The following is a 16,700-nucleotide window of genomic DNA, read 5'->3' as shown; positions in this document are numbered from 1 at the left end:
AAAAGCGTGCGCCAGGCCTTTATGGTAAGGACGTAAGATGAAAGAATGGAGAAAGCACAAAACGTTTATACGGGGGGACGTCTCTTAAGACTCGTCGCCAACTTTCGCAAATGAGGACCAGAGGACGATTACAATCATCTGAAAATAACGCTTGCTTTCCCTTTCGGCGTGCGACGTGCATACAAAGTGCCAAAGTGCATCATGCCGATAATCGTTTTCCGGCGTGCGCGATACAGGCGGGGAGATCTCGCGAAACTTGGATTGTCTACTCGCTGGAAACGCCCCGCAACCGCGCTACACATGTAATCGCGTATGACTCTCACGTACTTTTCCTACACAATTACGCGGGAGAGATATCTATTTCTCCAACTAATAACCGCGCGACGTAAATTCGAATTAGATACAGTCCCGCTTTAGCCATACATGTGTAGGGTGGAGCGCGATTCACAGCACGACTGGCAGGATCACCTCAATTTTTTATATATATAAAATATATATATATTTATATATTTATATAATTTATGTATATATATATATATATATAAAATATAATATTTATATATATAAAAAATAAGATAAAAAAAATATCTATATAAAAAGAATAAGTAAGAAGTGTAAAATGCTTAATTTTCAAGAGAAATGCTTTCGCAGGATTAGAAATTGAATGATCATCATATTAAAATGTTGCGGTCGTTTACCACAAGTGCGCAATGTAATTGAGAGGGAGAGCGATGCGTTTCATTGCACGTAATTCATATATACATAAAATTAAAAAGATGCCAATAGATTCTAAAGAGTCACTAAGTAAGTACATAAGCAGGCTTGATTTTAACGTAAAGTAGTCGCATTCTACTGCGTTCGAGTAATACTACTGATTCATTTAATTAGGTGCGGACAGTTTCGAGTCGCATGAAATAAATTTATGATAACCATTCACCGGGGATATCGGGTAGGTATCTGCGTAGGACGAACATCTCATTACTCTCGAGCACTCGTAGGCGGTTGTGTTCATCCGCTTACATCGATTTAATAATTCGATAATTATCAATCCTTATACAGCCGGGGTCGGCGATTGTTCCCCGAGAAGAACTGTTTTAATTTGTACCGTTTAATAGCCGTCGCGAGCTTATCGGGACATTAACGAGCGACAAGTATACATCGTTCGTCGCTTCGTCGATGAGGAACGGTCATTTCGCAAATGACGATTGATTGGGTTTCGTACGGTTATGGACGTACTGTAATTGACGTAACGTTTGTCGAGGTGTAAGACACGGAGTATGCGCTTAAGCGCGCGTGCTCTCGTTACGCAATCCGCCTTATCGCATTGCCTACGCGACTACACGATCTTAGCTAATGACAGATAGAGCGACCTGTGTCGCTCCTGTGTCGATCAGGTGCTGGTTAGACGCACCTAGCGCTTTTCTCATGAATGGCGATCAGATTCGCGATTTATGCCAGCGACGCTTGGTAGCGGCATAATCTCTATTGCCCGGCAACCCGATCGACCTGGCGCTGAAAGCTAGCTCCCCTGGCTGGCTGTCATTGCGTAAACCGTGTATATCTCGCGTTGCCAGTCGCCATTGCGTCAACGGCGCGGCTAAAATCGCGTCTGCATAGCACAGGGCGGGCCTCGTTAGCACGCGTGCAATTTGCGGCTCGAATCACAGGCGAATCATGGATATACTCACCAAAATGAGAAGAAAATACATAAATAACAGAAATTTAAATAATATAAAAAAATTTAAATTAGAGAGAGACATCAAATATAAAATAATTAAAAGTAATAAAAAATTTCTAACAACAGGAAATGTTATTTCTTTTCAAATTTTTCCTCTGCGAAAGCTGCGGACTGGAAATTCATCCATCGTGAGAATTAAGATACGCTCCGATCGCATTATGAGTGTGCCATAAAACGAAGAGCATATGTGCTCTTATATACGAATATGACGTCATTCTGAGCATACGGAGACCGAGTTGAGTTGAGGTATAGACAAGATCATGATCGGCCAGCGTAACAGCCGATAACGCCGGTCGCGCGGTGTGCATTTATCGAATCAATGGGGACACGGCACGTATAATTTCCCCGCGCGTGTACCATACGACACGCGCAATCGGCTCATACATTGTGTAAAAGTCATGACACAAGATCGCCGAGTAAGTAACCCGAGAGCCGCGCATGCACGCGAGCTCTAATTCGAGGCGCGAAATTTCCTCGTTGCGAAACGAGCGCGCCGATCGAGCCGAACGACTTGCAGCTTCATCGAATACAGGAGCTTTATCTAATAACCTCCATTTACGTACGATAAGCCGTACGATACGAAACACATCGTTCGGAAGCGTGCAATCGCGAAAATTATTAAGAACCGCCTTGCGGCAGGTTGCATAACAGTGAGATTATCGCGACACGCGCGCAATATGTATACCTTGATGCGCCTGTAAATATTTTAGATGCCGTCGATCGATCTATCTCAACCTAGTCTTACACTCAGTCAAGTGCATAGAGAGGTGCACTCGGGGGGGCTTATAATCTTTTCTCGTCGGTATGTTTACGCGAACTCAATCTGGCGACATAATTAATTTTATTAATTTATCCAAACGCTACCTTCGCATATTTAATTAATTATAGGACCTACTATTCGCTTGCGTGATGGATTCACGTTGAATTTCAATTACATTAAGGTCGAATTTTCATTTTCTTTTTTATTCGGCCGGGATGACCCAGAAGGACGAACGCAATGAGATTCGAAGACTTTCACGTGGACCTACGCGCACAATGATAACTCGAACTCTGAACTGTTCTCCGCACTTCGTATCGCAGTCCGTTATTTATTCAGCGCTCTTCCTCCTTAAGTAACGTGTCTGGTACGAAGTGGCACGAAGTACCCATTGTCATTGTCGTTGGCATCTTTCGCCTGCTTATTTCGTCTCGTGGCGAACGGGCGTTTTCACTTTCTCCGGGATAAGCGGAGGACGAATTCCAGGTGGAATTCCACGGCACGAGGGTGCGGACTGATCGCACGTGAACACGCCAAGCCGAGGCTCCGTGAACTCGCGACTAAACCAATCTCTCCTTTTTCTCTCCGAACAATCGTCTCGCATTGTTCAACATTTATTTAATGACAAGTGAAATAATCTGGAAATTCTTAGTCATATAAGTGTGCGTGCACACGATTGCATTAAATTATTATAATTATTATATAAAATAGATAATAACTAAAATACTAAATAGAAAATTTATTAATTTTATGGTAAACATCATTTCAAAATTTTGATACGAGATAAAATGTTAAGATTCGATGCATTCGATGTAGAATATTAAAAGAAATTTGACAGATAAGATTTTTCTGCAAAGAATCGAATTAGAAATCGTCGCTGAAATTAACATCGCGGTTTCCGCGTGATGTTTGTATGTGCGATTAAACGCGTTCGTCATATTATTTATAAATTCTCCAAGGCACGAATCATTGTTCTTGAACAGAGGCCGGTGTCCGCTTTCGTCGTCGTCACGATCGTCGCGCGAGAGTATACGGCTTCAATCTCGAATTCCTCCGCGACTAGTCAGCAACGCCTCCGTAACTAATCCGTCACATCCGTCGCGTTGAACGAAAGCGTCCGCGTGCGCGTTCCTTCGCGCGCCGCCGATCGTGAGCGAGGCGCGCTCGGCTCGGCGGTATCGCCTTAGCGGCTTTCCCGTTTCAATTTTAAGAGCTGGAAAGTGCTTATCGACCACGCTCGTCTCCGCGAGCGCGCGGCATTGTGGAGGTGGGCACGCGACCGTTCTCCAGACCGACGCGCGCGAACGGAAAGCCGCCCGAATGGGACCGCCGCGCCGGCGAGGGAGGAGGACGAAATGAAAGGCCGCGTTGTGTCGAGTGACGGACGGACGGAAATCGCGCGGCAGAGAAAGGGACGCCATTCGACACAATCGAAATCTCCTTCTCCTTCTCCTTCCCCAGATTCGACTCATTCGACAACATTTACACGTATTTTCCTTTTTCTCAAGCTCGTCAATAATGTTCGCCAGTTTGACAAAATATTTTAACACGCGTTTAAATTTTAATTATTTTCTTATTTTCAACTGGATTATATTTTGCTACTTTTCAATTATTTATTTTGCATCATTGCTCAACAAAGGCGCGTGATATATATATGAATATTCGATGTGTTAAGAATCTTCGGATTCATAGATTCGCTGAGCCCAAATGACTATGCGGATCAGTCATCCCTGCGGGAACAAACTCGACATCGTTTTACTTTTAGATTATCGATGTCGAGTTAGCACATCGCTGATTTTGATTCTTAGCTCTTTCTCTTTTTTCTCTTTCTCTGCTGATCTATTTTCTATCTACTTCACATGCAATGTGAAGAGCGTTTTATTAACCCAAAGACTATTATTTATAAGTCAAACTCTGTAACTCTTATCTGCCCTGATAAGATAAAATAGAATATATGGAAAAAAAACACTTCAAAATGATAATTTTATAAAAGAATAAAGCAAATAATGTGCATTTTTTTTCTATGCAACAGCATTTGCTTTAAAACGGCCGCGTCAACGCATATCTATACTCGCTTTCTTTCCGCGGCACAGCGGAAGTGAAAGATCGTTGACGATGCGGCTCGAGACGAGCGCGGAAAGTCGCTCTTTTCTCCTCACTTTGAGCTCGGTGCAATTCTCAATAACGAGTTATTAGCGAAAGCCACGTTCACCTCTAGAAAGATTATACTGATCGTAACGACGACGTCGGAACTAAAAGTACCATGGTACCCGTTCTCTGTTTTCACCAAGATGTTTTTACCGAAGTATACCCTACTAAGTATATTTCGACGAGACTTGAAGTGAAAAAACTGCCGATCTTCCAAGTGACGTAAAGAAAGGAAAACGCGGAATATATCATTGGCCCGCATCGAGAGGTGAGAGGGTGAAAGTGTGGCAAACGCGCAATGAAGTAACGAGATCGGCAACATGTAATTGTTCTATTAATCGTGGTTTTCTTCTCGATCCATACTGAAAGCATGCAATCGATAGCCACAGGCAAAAATACAGAGGATCAAGAATAAGTCTTCCATAAGCACCTTCTTTAACCCTTTCCCATTAACATGTTTCTATATATCAACACACTAAAATATCTATGGAATCTAATTGTACAAGAAATGAGATTTTATATAGCAAAACGCCGCGATTTCCTTTCTGTGATTATTATTAATAAAATTAAGATAAAACGCGTAATATACATTTTTACAATTAATGATTCTTTAATCTTCTCTCTCTCTCTCTCTCTCTCTCTCTCTCTCTCTCTCTCTCTCCTTCATGTTTATTCATTCCTACTTTATTCAAATTGAAGAATCAATAATAATTATACGAAATTCCAAAATTAATCGAGATGAAACTCGCAAACAAACGTAACGTTCGCGAGAACGGGAGACGCGCTCGCGTGACTAACTGTCGTCCGTCGTGATGAGAGCGGCTTTTTTTCATTCCGAGCCGCCGCCGGGTTCCGAGCTCGCAGCGGAGTAACAGCACGCGACACGCGGCTTTCGCAATAGTGAGAGGCGTGTGCCGTTGTACGCACCTTTTGATCTCGTCGTGGCGGTGGTACACGGGTCTCGCTACGTGTCACCGTTGCACCGGCGCGCGGTGGTCGCTCTTCGAGGTCCCGCAGCACCGTTGCAACGCGATCCGCACGGACTCGTCCACCGCTCACCATAACGTAACGCAAAGTAACGTAACGTAACGTAACGTAAAAGGCGAGCTGAGTGCCTCGTGCAATCGGATTCGTGGCCGGTTCGCCGGCGTCGCCGGTTACGCCACGAATCACTTTACACAGAAGCACAGATCTACCGTGAGTGCCGGCTGCGTCGTTTCGCGTTCGCCGCCGAAAATATCTCTGATGCGAGGAAAACACGAGCACTGGATATCGCTGAATTTTTCTCAGTTGCTTATTTACTCAAACGCGTGCGCGCGTACACGGAGAATCCTTTACAATTTTACAATCTTTTTCAATTCAATTTCAATCTTGTGCGTTCCGATTTTCATCTTGGGAAATGAAAGGCACGAGAGAGCTGCAACTATATGTTGCAAAAATCTTATTGATATTTTTGTAACGCGACGTTTGTTTATAAACTCAACAATAATATTTAGGATTTTTATAATAATCATCAAATAATCATCAAATGTTTAATTTCAATTTTCCATTACTTTCGTCAACACAATCGTTTTACATATCTGTAGTATTATGGTTTTATAAAAAACGTCAATTAATCACTTGTAACATATATACATTTCTGGCATATATATATATATATATATATATATATATAGGTTGCAAAGAAAAATGGCATTACTTTTCGGCGTTTAGTTGCAGTACATGCCAGCGAACCGTATTGTTTGCTCCAAAAGTAGGTAAGTCTCTCATTTCCATGAGTTTCGTCAGCTTCCTCCTTCAGTTCTACCCACTTACTTAGCATCGACTAAACGGTTACATTACCGAACTGGCACGGACAGTGGACCGGCACCTCCTCTCGGGTTTCCAAATCGTGGTTGCGCACCTTTGTGAAATACGGTAAGTAGGCGTGGGATCGCAAACGAGGATTACATTCCCGGGATAGATCGATTAAAGGACACACACTTTGACCAGACGCAATTATGTTAACTCGAGGTTGACATTACGAAATTACGCGGTTCCAAAAATATTCAATTTTTCCGTCCGCTGGCATATTCTAGAAATAGAAAAAAAAAATTCCAATAAATTGAACTTTCAAAAAATATAGTAAAATAGTTATTGCAAAAGTATCAAATATTGAGATTGGGTACTGGATCATTTTAATGTCGCTGCGTGGAAAATTGTCGGGGAGGGAAAAAAAAATTACTCGGGAGAACTAGAAAATCGCGAATTCTGAAGAGGAGCGAGAGAAAGGTGCGCGCATGCACGGAAGGAAATCCAGTGAGCTCGGGAGTCGGTGCGGAGGATAAATTTCGTTTTACCCTTTTGCCATGCACTACTAGCAGCAGCAGTAGCACGTGTACACGCGCGTGCACGTGTAAATGTGTATGTGTATGCGGGACGGTTTCGCAGAGGCGGAATCGCAGAGGCAGTTTCCGGGCGACCCCGGCGCGGACGCGGAGAGGCCGGTTAGCCGACTCTCTCACTCTCTCTTCCTCTCTCTCTCTCTCTTCCTCTCTCTCTCTCTCTCTCTCTCTCTCTCTCTTCCTCTCTCTCTCTCTCTCTCTCTCTCTCTCTCTCTCTCTCCCTCTCCCTCTCTCTGCGTTTCTGGTAGCGTCTATCGATCCTATCGAGCCGAGGCTTCGAACGACGTCGACGGCCACCGCGCCGAATACATTTTCGCGCCAGGTGTTATCGAGGCGAGGTCCGCGCGTGTAGGCGGCATGATACATACAGGTATATAGCGCGAGCGTGGCGAAAAAAGGAGGAACGAGTCCGCCATTGCTCTCTCACGTGCGCATGGGGCTACCGGCGATGGCACTATTTTGCATTTCGTTCGATACCTATACCGTCCGGGAGCGCCGATCGAACGGACGAACAATGAGCCGTGTACGTGCGGATTTCGACGTGCGATGACGCAAACGCAATTTAAGACTGAATTCGAGTTGAAAAATTGCCAGTGTTCTATTCTCCCGGTTTAGCAGAAGGATCCGATATGGAGAACAAACCCGTTCTACTGGATTCGATTTCGTTCTTCTGGAACGAGCAAATTTCGAAAACTCGCGCCGTCAGGTATACGCATTCCAACCATTAATCAAAATAATAATTATGACTATAAATTATGACTATAAATTTAAACAAACACGTCTCGTATATGTAAACAATGCAATTCAGAATTGCGGTGTTTTATATTGAAAGTAAATCCGAAATAATATACATATATGCAGATGGCGATCGTTTCGCGAAACATGATTTTCTTATCGATTTCTCCAGAAACCCGGGAGGGGCTAGAGAAGAAATTGGATCGGCCGTGCTCAGAAATCTCGTGCTCAGAATGCTTGCTATCATCGTCGTCGTCGTGTTATTTTGGTCAAGCGAGAAATTACCATGACAAAGCCCGAAATTGCCCATCGGCCAAGCCGAGCTAAGCAGCGCGCCTCGTTGAAACACAGGGTGGATGCCGCGTGTGGTAGCGCGTATGGTGGCGGCGACGACTCGCCTAATTGCAGGTGACGTGCGCACCGAATCCGTAGTTTCGGTCGAGACGCACACACGCACGAGACGTGGACGCGCATCGTCCCCTCTCTCCCTCTCCCTCGGTACGAAGAACTCGCCCGAGAGTCGATAGTTTATCCGGAGATAATTCGATCCGGTGCTCCCGCAATTAGGCGCGACGACTCGACCTCGTGGATTCACGCGAAATTATTATTCGCGACGCGGGCGTGAATAATTTGCGTGAAAATCGAAAGGAGAAACGACGCCCCTTCCCTCGCCCCCGGCCCTTTCCTCCTCCTCCTCCTCCTCCTTCTCCTCCTCCTGCTCCTCCTCCTCCTCCTCCGCCTGGAAAAAGCGCCAAAAGACGGAGGAAAGACGAGAGGAGAGCGAGAACAACGGAGATGCGATTCTTGTAAATATATTCTCATAAAGTAATGATGCGAGACAGGCGCGCTCCTCTCTCGAAACCCGTTCGCAACCCGCTCGCGGAGATCTCACCGGAGCGGCAACCTGGCTTTCGGCTTTTCTTGCTCGACGGAACGATTTTCGCTCTATATATCGGCGGCCTCGCGAAGGTAGGTAGGTTAGAAGGCAGATGCATATACGTATATATCGATCTGCAACTATGTAGGCGCCTACATATATGAGGGAGACCATCCATTTACCTCGCGCTACGCAGTGGATGTACATAAGCGTAGCCTCCACTCTTCTCAACTTGGCGTTGCGCCTGCAGCCACGGCAGATACATAGGCGCGATCTATATAAGCCAAGCACATACCACGGCAGCGGCTCTTTCACTGTCCTACATTGAAAATTGAAGGTCCTGCGGAAAATGGTGCGACGTGATGTAACAGGACGTAGCCCGTTTATACGGGCCATAATGCTCGTTGTTTTACAGTAATAATTAATTGTATTCAAAACCGTTTAGACAGAACTGTTTTGTATGAAACGTTGGGCATAAGAGATGAGGTATATATCGATTTTTCTTTTGTAGAAACTAAATTTAAATAGTCCTAATATAATCTAATATAATCATAAAACTCAGCCTTTAAAGCCACTTACAATTATTTTAATAATCTATACACTGTTGAAATTTATCAAAATAGTGGAGGCCAAACGTTCTACGTTTTTCACAGAATATCATCACATTCATCTCTGAACTTGAATGTGAATTTCACAAAAGGGTCTGCATTTCGATTTCGACTGTATGCAGAATGTCCAACGGCAGAAAGAAAAATAATTCCGCGTCGGACAATAAAACCCACGGATGTACGTGCTTCTGACTGGACAACAGATCAAATCCGAAAACAAACTGCGATAATGAAAATTGAAAGAGGGGCTACGGCGAAAACCGGCGAGGCAAACAGCAAAATTCCGTAACGATTCGGCATCGAAATTGGGCGGGCTTTAACATTTTTATTTTCGGTGTCCTCGCCGCCGCCATTCTTCCGCGCGGTATCGAACTGCGGAATCGCGAGAGCTAGTCGGGCACCGTTTCTCCTCCCGTCTGAATTTTTGTTCCGAATATTTTTCACAAAGATATTCGCATGTCCGTACACGTCCGTATGTAGGAAGTATTTTTTTCATTATACGTCGCGACCAATCCTCGTAATTACGATCTAAAGAGAATATCAAAGTATCGCACGGCTGAATCGTTAAGGACGATACCGCACACGGGAATCGACCGGATGACCGCAGAAGGAACGGACGATCATCCCGTGAAATCGTCATCGTAAACCGCGTACAGCTCGTTAAAACATTAAATCGCGCCGGACAACTAGCCGATCCTAACGAGAAGTTCTAATGGCGCAATTAAGATGCATCGGCAGGTGGGCCTGTGCAACGTATCGTTCTGTTTGCTCGAACTCTGACCTCGGAGTTTCGACGGTGCCCTTGACTGCAAACGACTTCCGGAGATCATGGCGATGGAACGATAAAAAGGAGCAATAACGAGAATATAAATATAAATTGGTAATGTAAATTGTTTTCACGAAGCTGTTGCCGCCGCTCATCACATCTGAAATTTCTACGTCGACGCTCCTCGGGGAGAAAGACGCCGATAGAAGAACACAGGATGTCGAGCGAGACAACGCCAAGATCAACGGTAATATGCGACGTTAACCGTAATTTCAGCATGTTAATACCGTCACTCACGTCGTCGACTCGCAGCACCTGCATTATCAGATTACTCGTGCAGCTGCCCGGGGTTCGGTGCTGCACTTTACGGGCAGTTTATGCGCAGCTCGCCTCTGCGCGCGCGGAGTGCTCCGGATAAATCATATTTACTAGCCGACGAAACTGTCGCCGCTCCCGCGTCGCCGAGTCGCATTTATTTTCGCGACGGGATCGAAGAAGCGCGCGGCGACGAAAGCAGCCGATGCACGAGGTATAGTAACAAAATTTACGCCTCGTCATATATATTTTCGTGCATTTATTACAATGCGTGCTCCCTTCGAACGAACACAAAGAGACTATCGAAGAAATTTCCTCAATAAGGATTTCGATATATTTAGCCGATGTTAAGTCTTTTCGGTTAATTCTAATTGAAACATATACAAAATGTCAAATCGTGAAAGCAAGATGGGGGAAGGGAGAGAGAGAGAGAGGGAGGGAGAGAGAGAGAGAGAGAGAGAGAGAGAGAGCCATTTGGACGAGATATCTTTATTATGAGGATGACCGAGGAAATACCGTTCGCATTACCATGCTGTAAAACCACAAGTGACTTCATAAAATATCCATCCGATGATGTATCCCGAGCGCAACTCCGCAGCGATGCTGTGGAGATCACATTATGAAAATGCATCCGTCAAGTCTAATATTTCGTAGGTGATGCAGCGGCTTATGACCTGCCATAAAATGTGCACTATTGCGCAGGCACTCGGGAATATTCGCGAATACCTTCGCTAAGACACGCAAAATGAAGTCGGACTTAAGCAAAAGAAAAAAAAAAGTTACACCGACTACATCACTGATATTTTTTTCGTCACTGTCACGATACGGTAAAAAAAATCATTCGAATCTTTACTGCCAAAGAAAACGCCTCTGTTTCTGTTTTTATCAAATTTTCGGAAACATATGACTGCATTATATGCGGCATATCTAATTTCCCCATGAAATCTTATATGGCCGTGCCGGAACATGTTTATTTCGACACCGGTCAGAAGCCAATATTCGAAGTAGTTAATCTCAGTCTCAGTACGCTCCGCTACAATCTCTGACTAGCGTCTATAAATTTCCCGGCAACCTGAGAGCCTCATGGCATTTTCGGGGAACGAAGATAACAAGCTGGATCGGCCAGGAAAAATAGCAGGCCATCTGCCAAACCATCATCGCCCTCGTGAAATATTTGTAGGATGCAGCTACAGCAATGATCGCGTATACGGCGGATACATACGGACAAGAAATTCGTGACCCAGATAGTCTGGAAGGCGAGATGGCGTAACATCGCTGCGGTACTGCCACCATATCACCCGTGTGTGCCACGAAAAAAGACTCGATACACGATTTGTGACCATAAAATCTCGCGACATAACAGAAGTTTCGGAATTTATTCTTTGAATTAATCGCATTTTTTAGATGTAATAAAATAAAAATATTTTGAACATATAGACGATGGGCGTATTCAGGATTTTTTCGAGGGGAGGGGGGGAAGGGACTTTATCAATTCTATTAACATAAACAGCAATTTTTTATGTTAATGAAATGCTTTTTTGCATTTACATGCAATTAAACTTTAACTTTTTTTACATTTTGGGGACTAGATTTGAATCTCGCGAAATCCCTTCCTCCCTCCTGGATACACTTATGCACAAAAAGTCTCTCTCTCTCTCTCTCTCTCTCTCTCTCTCTCTCTCTCTCTCTCTAAAAATAAGAGATTCGATCGGAGAAATCTAAATCGAGCATAAAACCGAAAGGTTACGTCTTGAGCTTGATAACGGATACGAGAATTAAATTTCCATTTCGTGCCGCTCCTCGTGCCAGTTATTAGAACAATTGACGAAACGTCACGATTCGTTATCGGTAGAGATGACACGATTGTACGCCGCGATGCAATCGATGTCGATGCTCTCGTTCCTCGATAAGCTCAGACCAAGCGACGATTTATCGATCGCGCGAAAAACTACCGGGACCTACGGCAACATTCGCGTTAAGTGGAAAGGTCGACGTATGCGCGGACCGCCGCGGCGGTACGCCGTTAATCGCGCGATCCCAAGGCCGTCGTTGCAAGATCGCTGAACCGTCCTCGAAACGCGCGCACGATCTCGTATATATATTTTCGCATTCGATTCGACCTTCGGAGCCCCGCGCCGATTTGTCGTCTCGCCCAGTGCGATGTCAAGAGACGAGATACCCAGGGGAATTGTGCAAGAACGTAAGGTAATTTTTCGTTACTCGGTAACGGGGATAAGGGGGAGGGGGGAAAGGGAGTTGAGGGGGTTTGCCGTTTCTCATACGCGTATTCATTACTAACGAGTCCGGATGGATCTGGTTGTCGTGCGGTATATATTCTGCGACGTTACAGAAACCTTCGTTGCGCACTAAGCAGCACGAGAGGCGTGTAACTCGATCCCGATTCCTCCGGGGTCCGAGGAAGAGCAAGAGAGAAAGAGAAAAGAGGGAATGACCGCGAGAACGGCGGTGAGGCGAGATCAGAGATGGGAGTAGTCGGAAAGAATGACGAGCGCGCTTTTCGCGGCCTTTATTTCTGCCTGGACGGTGTTTTCCTACTGTCGCGCTCGTCGTACATTCGTAGCCAGGACTGTAAGCCTCCAATGTAGCATCGCGCGCGAAATGAAAAAAACCATAGTAATGAAGTAACAGAAAAACTAAAACCGAAGAACATTTCACCTCGTTAGAATATAATCTTGCGACAGTTGTATGGATTCCTTTTCCCACATTTCCCCTCGGTTTTTCCCGCCGTCACCACAGCTTCGTCAAAGGCTCGAAAAAGCGAATAAATAGCACCGATCGCAATTAATAGCCCGATCATCCGATGTTATACGTTGGCAAGGGGAACAATGCGTGATATCGCGCACGAGCTATAGGTGAAGATGAAAGAGGAGGGAGGGGAAGAGGAGCGCGATATGAAAGTGACAGTTTGCAAAATTGGCAAAGCGTAATTTTGGCCCATTGGCTCTATCCGGCGCCAGCGAAACAACGTTATCGGGCACGCTCCCAATATCCGACACTACCAAACTATAATTAAGCGCTATTCTTTGTACGAAAATTAATTCAATGCCGGGCGGCGACGGCGCGCGCGGCGAAGCCACGCGGAAATCCGCATGCCCCGGCCGAGCGAGCGCCGAGCGGCCGGGTACCGTAAAGCCCGATCCTAATTTGGTTTTCCAGCGTGTGCCGTATGTACGCGCACGCGGATTCCTTTTCACTTCGTTTTATAACGCTCGATGCTATTTTTGCCAGATAAAGCGCAAAATGCGCAGCCTGTTAAGTGATGCGCGATTTAAAGCGTGTGTGTCGCTCGTGCTGATGCCGTATTTCACGCACCAAATATTCCCGCCACCGCCGCCGCCGCTTGATATTTGCGTTAAATTCATACATCGGCCATTTTTTCAAGCACGGTCTCGCGAACCAAATTCCTCTTCCCCCTCTCGCTCGCTTCTCTAATAATAAGTAAACGTTCGTGAACCTCGACGAAATATTCGTCACGCGTGCACGACATACGACAGTAAATTCTAATTTTTAAATGTTTCTCAGAATATACACTATATATAAATACAATTGAGTTGTCGATGAAACAAATCAGATAAGAAAAGATGCGTTCAAATTCGATCTTTAATATATCTCTCAACTCTTTTTTATTTCGCGATAACAGTCCCTCGAATCTACGAAGAATTAGGTTGGAGGATGGGGATTACGTCTAAAAGAAATCGGCTCACATGAATAATCGTATGTTCATGCCCGAGCGCGCCGATTCCGATACCGAAAATATCAATATACACGGAAGGCACTCGCGATACAGGTAGCTGAGTCTCCCGTACTCGCTCCGTGCCTGCGTGCGTGCGTGCGTGCGTGCGTGCGTGCGTGCGTGCGTGCGTGCGTGCGTGCGTGCGTGCGTGCGTGCGTGCGTGCGTGCGTGCGTGCGTGCGTGCGTGCGTGCGTGCGTGCGTGCGTGCGTGCGTGCGTGCGTGCGTGCGTGCGTGCGTGCGTGCGTGCGTGCGTGCGTGCGTGCGTGCGTGCGTGCGTGCGTGCGTGCGTGCGTGCGTGCGTGCGTGCGTGCGTGCGTGCGTGCGTGCGTGCGTGCGTGCGTGCGTGCGTGCGTGCGTGCGTGCGTGCGTGCGTGCGTGCGTGCGTGCGTGCGTGCGTGCGTGCGTGCGTGCGTGCGTGCGTGCGTGCGTGCGTGCGTGCGTGCGTGCGTGCGTGCGTGCGTGCGTGCATACGTGTGTGTAGCCTCCGCGCGCACACGCAAGTACATACGTTCCGGCGGCATTACGCGCGCATTTACACGTTCTCGGCATCCCGCCGAGTATACGAGCGCCTGTGCACCACGTCCCTACCACCCCTACGACGCCAGCGAACCCCTCCGTGCGCCCCACTGATACACGCGCGAGCCCCCCTTCGACGACGCGCGGATCCCCACCACCTTCCCATCACTCCGTCGTCGTTTTTCCCCTCTCTTCTCGTTATCCGTCGTGTATCGTCTCTCTTTCGGGCGTCTCTCACCTGCAGTGAGCAACATCGGTTCGCGTCGTCTATAAACCCGTAGGTCCGTCCGCGAGGCGGGAAAGAAAAGGAGACGCGGCACAAAAAGAAGGAAGAGGAATCTCCTCGCTTCCAGAGGGATGGAGTGGGGAGGGGAAGGGGAGAGGAACGGAGATCGAATGCGATCGGCCGCCGCGTGGAGAACCTACCGCTATCTTTCCGCGTATCCTTTCTCCGCGCGAATACAGTCCACGCCGATTTGCCTGTGCCTCTACCGCCTCTACGAGAATGCTTGCCGTGCCTGCCTGTCGCTCTAGCGCCGCTTTTACGGGGAGTCGCTGCCAAGAGAGAACACGCCGGTACTGTCCTAGACAAAAGCCGCCGGGCGTATCTATCTATCTAACCTACCGCGACTTCGATCGTCGCCGCCGTCGTGTTTACGGCCGCGTGATCCCGCCGCGATGATGAAAGACGAGTACTCGATAACCGAGTCGACAACACTGCTTGAAATGAAACAGTGATTTCTTTTTATAACGCACGTTCGCATGCACGATGGAATAAACGTAGAAAAAAATTTTAATCAAGATAAATATTCTCATATGTAAGCAAGAGTATTGTAATCTTCCTAAAAATTTTAGTCTTGATTTGATTGAATTTTTATTACTTTTATTCGATATGAAAATTATGATATTCTTGCTTATATATGTAAAGATATATATGATTTATTTAATATATATGATCAAATTTTTTTTGTGCATTGCTCCAAAAATATTGAGATATTCTGTGATATTCTCATCAGAGATGCAACATAAATCGCAAAGGAAATAACTTTTTTTATGCTTGATGATAAAATGTTCAATAAAAAATATAGAGGTCCGTTTACTATTGCGCCATTTACTAAGCATGCAATTTTTAGATTAATGATTATTACAGAAATGAAAGATTTAAGGGGAACTAAATCTTAGGGAAAATTAGTATAGTAACTATCCATTTCTTATTTTCCGCTTTTTTTCTCACATATATACAGAAGAAAACAGTTTTGCTGGCAAATCTAAATTTAACTAGATCTGAAAATAATTTTGTTGGACTATCAAAATTATTCTGTACGACATTTAAACGTGATAATATTGCAAAAAGTTTTTATCTTCTAGCAACCAATTTGAACATTATACATAATAATTTTGAAGGCCCAACAAAATTATTTTCGAATTTATATCTAGTCAAATTTTTAGACTAGCAAAACTGTTTTTTCCTGTGTGGAGAGATTTCGTTCCGTCAATACCAAATATCGAGATCTTTGAATGATACTAGATGCCATTAGAGAAAATTATCGCAAGATCCACCGGACTTGTTTAAATTCCTCATATTAATTAGTGCATATTATTACGTAACATTCCAGAAACGCAGGATAGATACACAACGCTCTCTGTTTCATCGTACAATTGTAACATTGAAACAGCCTATGTCGTTACGCAAATGGCCTTGTTGCGTTTTAATCCTTTGTACGACGCGTTCGTTATTAATATCTCACTATGATACATTTGTTATTAATATCCATTGCGGCACATCCGCTATTAATACTCACAGCTTCCATATAGAGATTGCTCAATACTGTCCTTAACAAAGATCGTCCTCGTACCTATCGGTGTTCTATTTATAGGCTGCTCAATTATCGCGAGCTTCTTAATACGAGAACGTTAGGAAACAGGGAATTCTCCTGATGTTGAGAAAGTCTCTGGAGAAATTGAATCCGAATATTAGTGGACCACTACGACAAAATCGGATTTAATTTCTTCCCGATAGCGTTACTATTATTATATCTCTTCGATGTCCTTGGACGTCAAGATTTCAATAGAGAAAGCACGCGAAGTTGTCGCAAAGAAA

The 16,700-nt window shown here is 45.3% G+C and overlaps 2 protein-coding genes across 3 annotated transcripts in view; one reads left to right on the top strand and one right to left on the bottom strand.

Annotated features, from left to right (window-relative positions):
• Positions 1–16,700, bottom strand: part of mam (neurogenic protein mastermind) — a 162,730-nt gene that overhangs the window by 98,508 nt on the left and 47,522 nt on the right. The gene's annotated exons all lie outside the window — the stretch shown is intronic.
• Elp4 (Elongator complex protein 4) overlaps positions 14,798–16,700 on the top strand; it is a 53,108-nt gene continuing 51,205 nt past the window's right edge. Inside the window, exon 1 of the mRNA XM_089085555.1 lies at positions 14,798–15,175. The gene's annotated coding sequence lies outside the window, so the exon portion shown is untranslated. The remainder of the gene's footprint in view (positions 15,176–16,700) is intronic.

Source organism: Pogonomyrmex barbatus, unplaced genomic scaffold, assembly GCF_055798465.1.
Source record: "Pogonomyrmex barbatus isolate J1 unplaced genomic scaffold, ASM5579846v1 scaffold10, whole genome shotgun sequence".
Lineage (NCBI taxonomy): Eukaryota > Metazoa > Arthropoda > Insecta > Hymenoptera > Formicidae > Pogonomyrmex > Pogonomyrmex barbatus.
The sequence above is the reverse complement of the archived record's forward strand: the minus strand, read 5'-3'. Positions and strand labels throughout refer to the sequence as shown.